This window comes from Leptodactylus fuscus, chromosome 3, assembly GCF_031893055.1.
Source record: "Leptodactylus fuscus isolate aLepFus1 chromosome 3, aLepFus1.hap2, whole genome shotgun sequence".
In the NCBI taxonomy this organism is placed as follows: domain Eukaryota; kingdom Metazoa; phylum Chordata; class Amphibia; order Anura; family Leptodactylidae; genus Leptodactylus; species Leptodactylus fuscus.
Genome location: NC_134267.1, coordinates 197,698,801 through 197,710,092, shown reverse-complemented (window position 1 = coordinate 197,710,092; position 11,292 = coordinate 197,698,801).

Here is an 11,292-nt window from a genome sequence, read left to right as displayed (position 1 = left end):
AAAGGTCTTTCATGGTGTTGAGGTCTGGGCCTTTTGGGCCAGACAAGTTATTCGGTGAGCTCTTTAGAAGAACTAATTATTTCATGAAAACTGAAGGTGACTGCGTGGCCAGGTGCTGGACTTTATACATCTGCGGCAATTCAATGATTAAGATGGGTGCCCCAATATTTTTCTTTGGCCGAACTTCTAACTATTTTGTTTTACACTTTTGACTAAATAACAAAAAACTTGTGAAAAAAATAAAATTGCCTGGTGCACCATATTCTGACACCCATTAGGGTCCATTCACATGGAGGAAAATGGTGAAGAATTTGATGTGGAATTTTCCACGCCGAAAAAAAAGCCTCCCATTGATTTCAATGGGTTCTGCTAGCGGTTTTTTCCACTAGCGGAATTATAAATAATATATTTTAATAGTTCAGACTTTACATAATGTGGCAATAGGAATTATGTTCATTTTTAATATTTTGGTTATAATAGTTTTTGAACTTTTAGAATTTTTTTTTTTTTTTTTTATTGGCTGGAGTTGTTTTAATGGGCTCACCTATCCTAAGATAATTCTAAATTGATTCATTCTACAGATGGTTTGATATCTTTTCGTGAAAGTTACTTCTAAAGAACAAAAATCAATCTTCCAGTTTTTCTTCCTTCTCTATAAAATTATAAATATCAAACTCATCATCTTCTTGATGTCAAAAGAACAGATCTGATTTATCAGGGGAGAACATGTTCAGGACATCTGGAGTTTTATTTCACTTCAGCGCTTTTCATAGAAAGTCCGTAGTTTTCCTCTGTGGACTTTCTGTTTCAATTATACTTATAGGAAAACCGTCGCCGTTTCACTCTGGGTGTGATTGACATGCTACGATTTCCAAAAATGCAGTGGTTTTGGAGACCGCATCATTTCCGCTGCATGTATTCTTCTGAAATGTGTGGATAGGATCCTCTAGAATCCCTTCCACTTTGCAGGGACTGCCTAAACCTAAGGCCCCGTTCTCACGGAGTAACGCACCGCTCATTTAGACATGTATACAAGTGTCAGAGCGAGGCGGTTCAAAACAGATCCCATTGACTTCAATGGGTACTGGTTTATGCGTGGTATACATTGAATTCAATGTGTAGCGCGTGTAAGACCGTCACCCATTGAAATCAATGGGATCTGTTTTGAAGCGCCTCGCTCTGACATGTGTATACAGGAACAGGGCCTACGGCCCTGGTTACCATTTTGGGGTGCATATAATGCTTTGATTAGTTTTATTAATGTTTTTTGTGCAGTTCATGTGAAAAACCCACAATTTTATCAAAATTTGTTTACAGTTTGCTTTTATACCGTTCACTCTGCATTAAAAATATCACGGCAGATTTGTTTGGCAGGTCATTCCGATGATGGAAATTACATATTTATATTTCTTCTATTAAGTTTTTTTTTTTATTTACTACTTTTACAAATAAAATGTCACTTTTTAAAGATGAACGATTTTCCTTTGTAGTTTTTCTTGCTACCAATTTATGATAACTATGACCTTTTGATCACTTTTTAGTCCTGTTTTTTTGATGACCAAAAAACATTAAGTTGTGGGGACAACATGGTGGCCCAGTGGTTAGCATTGCAGTCTTGCAGCGCTGGAGACCTGGGCTCGAATCCCGCCAGGAACATCTGCAGGGAGCTTGTATGTTCTCCCTGTGTTTGTGTGGATTTCCTCCCATTCTACAAAGACATACTGATAGGAAAAAAAATGTAAATTGTGATCCCTGTATGGGGCTCACAATCTACATTTAAAAAAAGAAAAAAAAAAAAAGATATTTCACAGATGGGCTAGTTTTAGGATCCTTGCACATGAGTCATATCCATGTGTGGGCTGTATTTCCCGGACTGAAAGGCCATGTGCATAGGAGTCACTGCACCATGGTCAGGTAGTGAGCTCGCGAACTGCTCATACATAGTGTTACATCAGTTCATTACTGTAACTATTGGATTGTTCAGGACCTCACTGCTTTATGATTCCTATGCACATGACCCACTTCAGTCCAGCTCTACCACCCACCCACAGACCATTTTCCGCATAGGGGACTTAGTTGTATGCCAGGGCCCTTACTGTGATACCTATTTATGACATGGTCAATTTGTTTTATGATGTGAATGTCGCTTACACACTCAGGAACACCCACTTTTTACCTAAAAAAATAACTGGCCACACCACTTCCCACAAATAAGTTATTAATAGGGTTGAGCCGATCTTGACTTTTCAGGATCGATTTTAAAATCCGATTTTTCATTCGAACCCGATCTCGATCCCAATTCCGATCCCAATGCAAGTCAATGGGATTTTTTTTATTAATCGGAGATCGGATTTTAAAAGCAATCCTATTCACTATACAGCATGGAATCTAACAATTGAACGCTTTAATTGTTAGAATCCACGCTGTGCAGTGAATCACTAAGTAGCCAGAGGATTTTTTTTTAAATCCTCTGGCTACTTAGTCCCCCCTGGTGTCCACTTACCTGCAGAGATGGCTGGTCCGCTGCCCGGTGTTCTTCTTCGCCTCGCTGCCGCTCCAAGCTGCTCTTCTCGCCTCCCTACCCCCTGCCTCCCAGATTACGTCTCCCCGCCCTGTAACCGCCCACACTCTCCTGAAGCCACAAGCCCTGCCTTCCTAGCTCTTTAAACACTAACCTGGGAGGCGGCGGCAGCGAGGCAAGAAGAGCAGCGTGGAGCAGCAACGAGGCGAAGAAGAAAATCAGGCACTGCAGACCAGCCATCTCTGGAGGTAAGTAGCTACTAGAGATGTTAGTTTAGTCTCCCATTAGAATGAATGGAGGCAGCCGGTGCGCAGGGGGTTAAGGCTTTGTGCCAGCTGCTTCCATTCATTCCTATGGAACTGCAGCGGAGCCTTCACACTGAGTATACACTCCACTCAGACTGAGCGGAGCGCACATACTTAGTGTGAAGGCTAAGCAAAGCATTGTGGGAAATAGGACCGATCTCGATCCCACCTAAAAAGATCGTGTTCGGAATTCCGATCACGAAATTTTCCCGATCGCCGATTGGAATCCGATCTTTTCCAAACATGATTGCTCAACCCTAATTATTAACCCCTTAGCGACCCATGACGTAACAGTACGTCATGGGTCGCATGGGGATGTATGGAGCGAGCTCACACGCTGAGCTCGCTCCATACACGGCAGATGCTGGCTGTATAATACAGCCAGGACCTGCCACTAACAGCAGCGGTCGGTGCCCGAGCCGATCGCTGCTGTTAACCCTTTACACACTGCGGTCAAACGTGACCGCAGTGTGTAAACGGCGCCGGCGGCATGGGCGCCGCCATGTTTCGCCGATCGCCGCCCTCCTGAACGTCACATGAGGGCGGTGATCGGTTGCTATGACAGCTGGAAGCCTATTGAAGGCTTCCAGGCTTGTCTCTGCACGAGATCTATTAGACGATGCCAGAGGCAGCCTCTAATAGAAGTGCTGGGATTCTGCTATTCACTGCAGTACTGTAGTATTGCAGTGAATAGTATGAGCGATCAGACCCCCTAGGTTTCAAGGTCCCTAAGGGGTCTGATCATAAATGTATAACAAGAAAAAAAAAAGTTTTTAAAAGTATTGAAAAAATAAAAAAAATATAAAAGTTCAAATCACCCCCCTTTCCCTAGATTAGCTATAAAAGTAATTAAAGAACATTAAACATAAACATATTAGGTATCCCTGCGCCCCAAAATGCCCGAATTATTAGAATATTAAAACATTTATCCCGTACTGCGAACAACGTAGCGGCAAAAAAAAATAAAAATAGCCAAATAGCGTTTTTTTCAACACTTTGCCTCCTATAAAAAATTGAACAAAAAGTGATCAAACCATCAGATCTTTCCCCGCATAAAAAGACACCACAACCAGCTCCATACATGGAAATATGAAAAAGTTACAGGTGTTAGAACATAATGACACAATTTTTTTTTTCTATTTTGCAAAGTTTATCATTTTTTTAAAAGTATCAAAACATTTCAAATACTATATAAATTTGGTATCACCGCGTTCGTACTGACACGTAGAACACAGGTAACATGTCATTTGTACCAAACAGTGAACGCTGTAAAAATTAAACCCATAAGAAAATGGCGCAAATGCATTTTTTCTCCAATTGCACCTCATTCTGAATTTTTTTCCAGCTTCCCAGTACATTGCACAGCATATTGAATGGTGCCATTACAAAGTACAATTTGTCCCGCAAACAATAAGCCATCATGTGACTCTGTGAACTGAAAAATGAAAAAGTTATGGCTCTTGAAATGTGAGGAGGGAAAAACAAAAATGCGAAACCAAAAAATGGCCTGGTCCTTAAGGGGTTAACTTTAATGGGACTAAGATGGAATATCGGACACAGTCCTAGGACAGAGGTGGAGTAGTTTCTGGGAAAATAAATCCATCAACCTCTGATGACTGTATTAGGCCTGGCTCACATCTGCGTTCAGTATTCCATTTGGAGAGTCCGCTTGGGGACCCCCAGAATGGAAACCTATATGCATTAAAAAGGGGTTAGCTAAGAAACCACACGGACGACATTATATTCTATAGTCTATGGGGTCCGTGTGTTTGGTTTTTTTTTAGATACTGCTAAAGTGTATAGGTTTCCATTCTGGGGGTCCCTAAGTGGACTCCCTGAACTGAATACCCAATGTAGATGTAAACTGGGCTTTAGACTGGTTGCACACTTTTTTTTTTTTTTTTAACATATGAATGACACATTACAGGTTAAAGGAAAATGTTTGTTTTGGTACCGTGTTAGCCAGTGGTTATAAAATATAAAAAACAAAAAAACTTTGCAAGTCTTCAGTAGGTGATACCTTTTTTAATGGATAACTCATAATGATGACAGAATATGACGTTTCGAAGCTTTCCTCTGAGCTTCTTCTTCAGATATAACTAAAAAACACTTTCTAGAGGCTTCATATTTATGTACAACAGGACACATAGAGATAGGATTACAGGAGGGGGGGGGGAAGAGGCTTATTACTATATACTTATAACAACAAACAATCAATTGCCAGATCCCCCAGTTCTTATCTTAATGGCTATCGTAATGATGTGTATAAAAAGACATAAACCCACGTGAGATGTTCATCCCATTGTCCAACGTCTGGAATAGGGTCATGGCCTTGTACTCATAAATCAGTCGCTGTTTCCTTGATTTAAAGTTCCCTTTTAAGATCAAGATTTTCATGTCATTGGTGATATTATGATCTTCCTGGCAAAAATGATTTGGCACGGGAAGATCAGTTCTCTGTTGTTTGATTGTATGGTGATGTGAATTAATTCTCATTCTGAGTTTCTGACCAGTCTCTCCAACATACAGATTTTCAGTGGAACATTTGGTGCAAATGATCAAATACACCACATTAGGTGTGTTACAGGTGAACGTACCTGGGATTTTATATTCCCTGTTAGAGTTTGGTATCTCTATCCTGTCAGTGGTCAGTATGTGGGGGCAGGTTTTGCACCTCTTCTGTCCACATGGAAATGTTCCTTTGTTAGTTGGAGGTGACAGTGAGCTGCTAATAATCATATTCCTGAGGTTTGGTGGCTGTCTGTAGCACAGGAGTGGGGGGTCTGGAAATATGGATTTTAGACGGTTGTCTTTTTGTAGTAGTGGATGTAATTTGCGTGTGATTCCTCTCAGCGTCTCCAGGTGGGGGTTGTATGTGACAACCAGGGGTACCCGAGTGTTCTCCTGTTTGGTATTGTATTTTAATAACTCCGATCTTGGTATCCTGGTGGCTCTGGTGATTTGGTTATCATCTGTTCTTGGATGGTAACCCTGCCTTAAGAATGTGTTTTTGAGGCCCCCAAGGTGTTCGTCCCTATCTGCAGGGTTTGAACATATGCGATGGTATCTGATGGCCTGGCTGTATACAATGGAGTTCTTTATGTGTTTAGGATGAAAACTATCCCATCTTAGGTACGTAGGGTGGTCAATTGGTTTCCGATACAGCGATGTCTCAATTTTGTTGTCCTGTATCTTGATGACTGCATCCAGGAAGTTTATTTCGGAGAAGGAGTGATTGAGCGTCAGGTTGATGGTGGGATGGAACTGGTTGAACTGTTCATGGAAGGTTTTCAGCTGTTCCTCAGACCCGGTCCAAATGATTAGGATATCATCAATGAAGCGATAGTAGAAATAATAACGACATCATCATTAAACCAGCGGACAAGGGTGGCGCTATAGTCATGATGAACACATCAGACTACATACAGGAGGCACACAGACAGCTGAATGACACACACTACTACTCCAAGTTGGATTCAGACCCCACAGTGGAGTACTCCAAAAAACTAAAAAAGGTTATCTCCGGCCTATCTGATGGAGCAATAAGCCTAAGCAGCCTCATACCAGCAAGTCCTAGGACAGGGACTTTTTATATGCTTCCAAAACTGCACAAACCTGGAACCCAGGGAGACCGATCATCTCATGTGTTGGGACTCTCACTGAACAAATCTCTGGATGGGTGGAGGGCACTCTGAAACCCCTAGTGAAGGATACAGCCAGCTACCTACAGGATACTACAGACCTATTAAACAAACTAGCCACTATAGGTCCCCTTCCAGATGGAACCATCCTGGCCACCATGGATGTAGAATCCCTGTACTCCAACATCCCACACCAGGACGGTATAAACGCCTGCCAGTTTTTCATGGAAAAGCGAGGTATGAACGCTGAATCGGTGGTGAAACTGACAAAATTCATCCTCACTCACAATTACTTCTCCTTTGGTGACTGCATCTATTTACAACGGACCGGCACCGCAATGGGGAGCAAAATGGCGCCGCAGTACGCTAATCTCTTCATGGCCAAGCTTGAGAGTGACTTCCTATCCACCTGCACCATTAGGCCTCTGGCCTACTACCGATTCATTGACGATATCCTAATCATTTGGACCGGGTCTGAGGAACAGCTGAAAACCTTCCATGAACAATTCAACCAGTTCCATCCCACCATCAACCTGACGCTCAATCACTCCTTCTCCGAAATAAACTTCCTGGACGCAGTCATTAAGATACAGGACAACAAAATTGAGACATCACTGTATCGGAAACCAATTGACCGCCCTACCTACCTAAGATGGGATAGCTTTCATCCTAAACACATAAAGAACTCCATTGTATACAGCCAAGCCATCAGATACCATCGCATATGTTCAAACCCTGCAGATAGAGAAGAACACCTCGGAGTCCTCAGAGACACATTCTTGAGGCAGGGTTACCATCCAAGATCAGTTGATAATCAAATCACCAGGGCCACCAGAATACCAAGATCGGAGTTATTAAAATACAATACCAAACAGAACACTCGGGTACCCCTGGTTGTCACATACAACCCCCACCTGGAGACGCTGAGAGGAATCACACGCAAATTACATCCACTACTGCAAAAAGACAACCGTCTAAAATCCATATTTTCTGACCCCCCTCTCCTATGCTACAGACAGCCACCAAACCTCAGGAATATGGTTATTAGCAGATCACTGTCACCTCCAACTAACACAGGAACATTTCCATGTGGACAGAAGAGGTGCAAGACCTGCCCGCACATACTGACCACTGACAGGATAGAGATACCAAACGCTAACAAGGAATATAAAATCCCAGGTACGTTCACCTGTAACACACCTAATGTGGTGTATTTGATCATTTGCACCAAATATTCCACTGAAAATCTGTATGTTGGAGAGACCGGACAGAAACTCAGAATGAGAATCAATTCACATCGCCATACAATCAAACAACAGAGAACTGATCTTCCCGTGCCAAAACATTTCTGCCAGGAAGATCATAACATCACCGATCACATGAAAATCTTGATCTTAAAAGGGAACTTTAAATCAAGGAAACAGCAACTGATTTATGAGTACAAGGCCATGACCCTATTCCAGACGTTGGACAATGGGATGAACATCTCACGTGGGTTTATGTCTTTTTATACACATCATTAAGACAGCCATTAAGATAAGAACTGGGGGATCTGGCAATTGATTGTTGTTATAAGTATATAGTAATAAGCCTCTTCCCCCCCTCCCTCCTGTAATCCTATCCCTATGTGTCCTGTTGTACATAAATATGAAGCCTCTAGAAAGTGTTTTTTAGTTATATCTGAAGAAGAAGCTCAGAGGAAGCTTCAAAACGTCATATTCTGTCATCATTATGAGTTATCCATTAAAAAAGGTATCACCTACTGAAGACTTGCAAAGTTTTTTTGTTTTTTATACATTACAGGTTAGTCAGTAGCAATGTATGGAAAGCTCTGCTGACACTGCAGTGTTTATATTTATTTTATATTTTAATCATTTTCCCATAGACTTCTTTAGGTCGGGGCCTCACGGGACGGGAACGCCACGATTTGCCCGCAGCATTTTACTGTAAAGGCAAAATGGGTGGGATTCAATAGAATCCCATGATCACTTTGTGGTAAAAATCGTGGTGCAGGCACGCCACGGTTTTGGAAATCACAGTTTGTCAATTAGATCTATGGAAACGCTAGCGGTTTCCCCATAGGTATAATTAGAACAGAAAGTCCGTGGAGGAAAATGTTGCAAACGTTCTGTCTAAAGTGCTGCGGGAAGAACCACAATGTGTTGCTGCCATAGTTTTTTCCGCAGCACTTTCTTCTGCGGGCGTCCCGTAGGGCCTTAGGCTCCGTTCCCATGGAGTAATGCAGCGCATTTAGACACGTATACACGTGTCAGAGTGTGAGTGCTCAAAACAGATCCCATTCACTTCAATGTGTGCCGGCTCACGCGCGCTACACATTGAAATCATTGGGTTAAAAAGCCTCCCATTGATTTCAATGTGTAGCGCCCGTAAGCCGGCACACATTGAAGTGAATGGGATCTGTTTTGAGCGCTCACACTCTGACACGTGTATACGTGTCTGAATGCGCAGCGCGTTACTCCATGGGAACGGAGCCTTAGCATTACAGAGCAAAATAATGCAAGAAGAAAAATAAAAAGCCTGAAAATTGTCGCGTGGACAAGAAACACAAAGACATGAAACCACCCAGGGTATCAGTTCAGACCCCTATGTGTACATCAGAATGGTACGGACCACGAATCGCCCATGTGTAATACATCAGTGGGTTACCAGAAAACGACCAAATAGCGTCAGTTATGCGATTCCTGACATTCAGTAAGCTACTGCATGACATACATGTGTTTGGATGGCATACAGGGCCCATCCATAGGAAAACTAACTAGGATTAATAGTGAAAGCAGATATTTATTATGACTGCCTGTCTGTAGGTGAATTATAACATGGCTGTTTGTGATGGAGTTAATAAAATTAACTGAAAGAAACAAAACAGCCGTGCAGAACAGACGCAGGAAGAATCCCAGATTTTCTTCTGCACAGGCGTGATAAGCTGATGCTGTAGTAATACTGTACGTGGTTTGCTTCTCAGTATACGATTACCTGAATGGCAGGGGGTGACAGAACTCACCATGTTTCGTCTGTTTCAGTTAACAAAAGTAAGGAGAGAAACTTTTTTATCTTCTTTTCCTTAGAGACATTACTTCACTGATAGAATAAGTATGAGTGAGCAAAATTTTAAATACATGTATTTTAGAAGTGTAGGATCTCCTGATAAGTCATGAAAACCAGAATACCTGCAGGGAAAAGCACTGGCGGTCCTGGCTAGAACGTGGCTGAACCCCAATAGGAACCTTCAGTTGTATCATTCATGGTTATGCTAACCTTGCTTGGTAGTCTTCGGGAGTGTTCACACTATAGTTAGTAGCATCCATTACAAAATGTTGACAAGACACAAACAGATCCATCATAAGCCCATTGATTTCCATTACTGTCTTTTTTTTTTTTTTTTAGGGGACATAAGGCAGCTTGCAAGACTTTTTTTTTCCCCATTAATGTCTCTGGTCTTTCATTATACCGGTCTTTTTTTTTTCTTTTTCCTGCACATACTCAAAGCAGAAAAAACGCAAAACAAAAAGGCAGTATAAACATGGACGACAACAGACACTAAGGGTTAGGTTCATACCAGTGTTCCAACTACCCAAATCTGCTGGAAAAATGCTCTCTACATTTTTCCGGCGGAAACCCTGAAGACCCCATTATAGTTTATGGGAGCTGCAGATTCCACTTTTTAAGGGGGTTAGGTTTTCTGCCCTTTGGAAACCTAGTGTAATTGAGGTTTTTTTAAAAAAAAAAAAAAAAAGTTGAATGCTACAATTCGTTGCTGACATCCTCTGTGCTCCAAGGGACTTATCCACACAGCCTATCCACAAAGTAGTCTTAGGGTAAGTTCATATGTTTTTTTTTTTTTTTTTTTTTTACCGGATTTTGATGCAGAGGCCGCCTCAGAATCCAGTCCAAAAAAAAAAACGGCTAGCCGTGACTGGATGCCAATGCAGTGCACCCGCATCCAGTTGTAGCATTCTGCTTCGGATTAGGCCCAAATGAATGGAGTATCTTGCCACAGACGCTGTGGCGGATTCCGCCGCAAAATCCATGTCAAGATAGGGCAGCTTGCATCTTTTTTTCCCTGCGAGCGCCAATGGGGAAGGTATGTGATCACTTGCATGGGTGAGCTGTGCACATTATACATGTGAACAAGAAAATAAAAACCGGGGATATCTATAGAGCGCTACTGTGTGGCAGTAAAAAAAAAAAAAAAAAAATGTACTGAACCGTCAGAGCATGAGAATCTTCTAGCCCGCTGTCTGGAGCGTGGACCGGGCTAGCAGATTCTCATGCTCTGACAGTTCAGGACATCTATAAGTAACATCCTCTGATATAACTTATTACAGAGTTACCCTGTATATGAACTTCTGATTGACTGAATTTAAGATAAGACTACTGTAATGATTTATCTTTGTATATAATATGTTTGGGACATTACAACCTGTATCCTGCTTGGAACATGCCATAGACTGTATCTATACTTAGAATAAGTTCTGGCAATCTGCTGATTTGTGTATTTTCTACTACTATTGTTTTAGTGGCCTGAGGAAGACTCCGGGTTCATCGTCGAAGCACGTAACCTACTCTTCTGCTGTCAATTGGAATGAATAAAGACTCATTTATTTCATTTTATTTTTGTATGTATTTGGCTATTTTTTACTGCCACACAGTAGCGCTCTATAGATATCCCAGTTTGTTTGTTTTTTTCTTGTTCATTAACCTCCACCACCTCACTGGTTGGTGTCCAGGTAAGAGCTGCGACTCGTACCTCCAGCCCCCTCTGGGATCTTCTACATACGGGCGCCAGGTAATTTTCTTTTTGTGC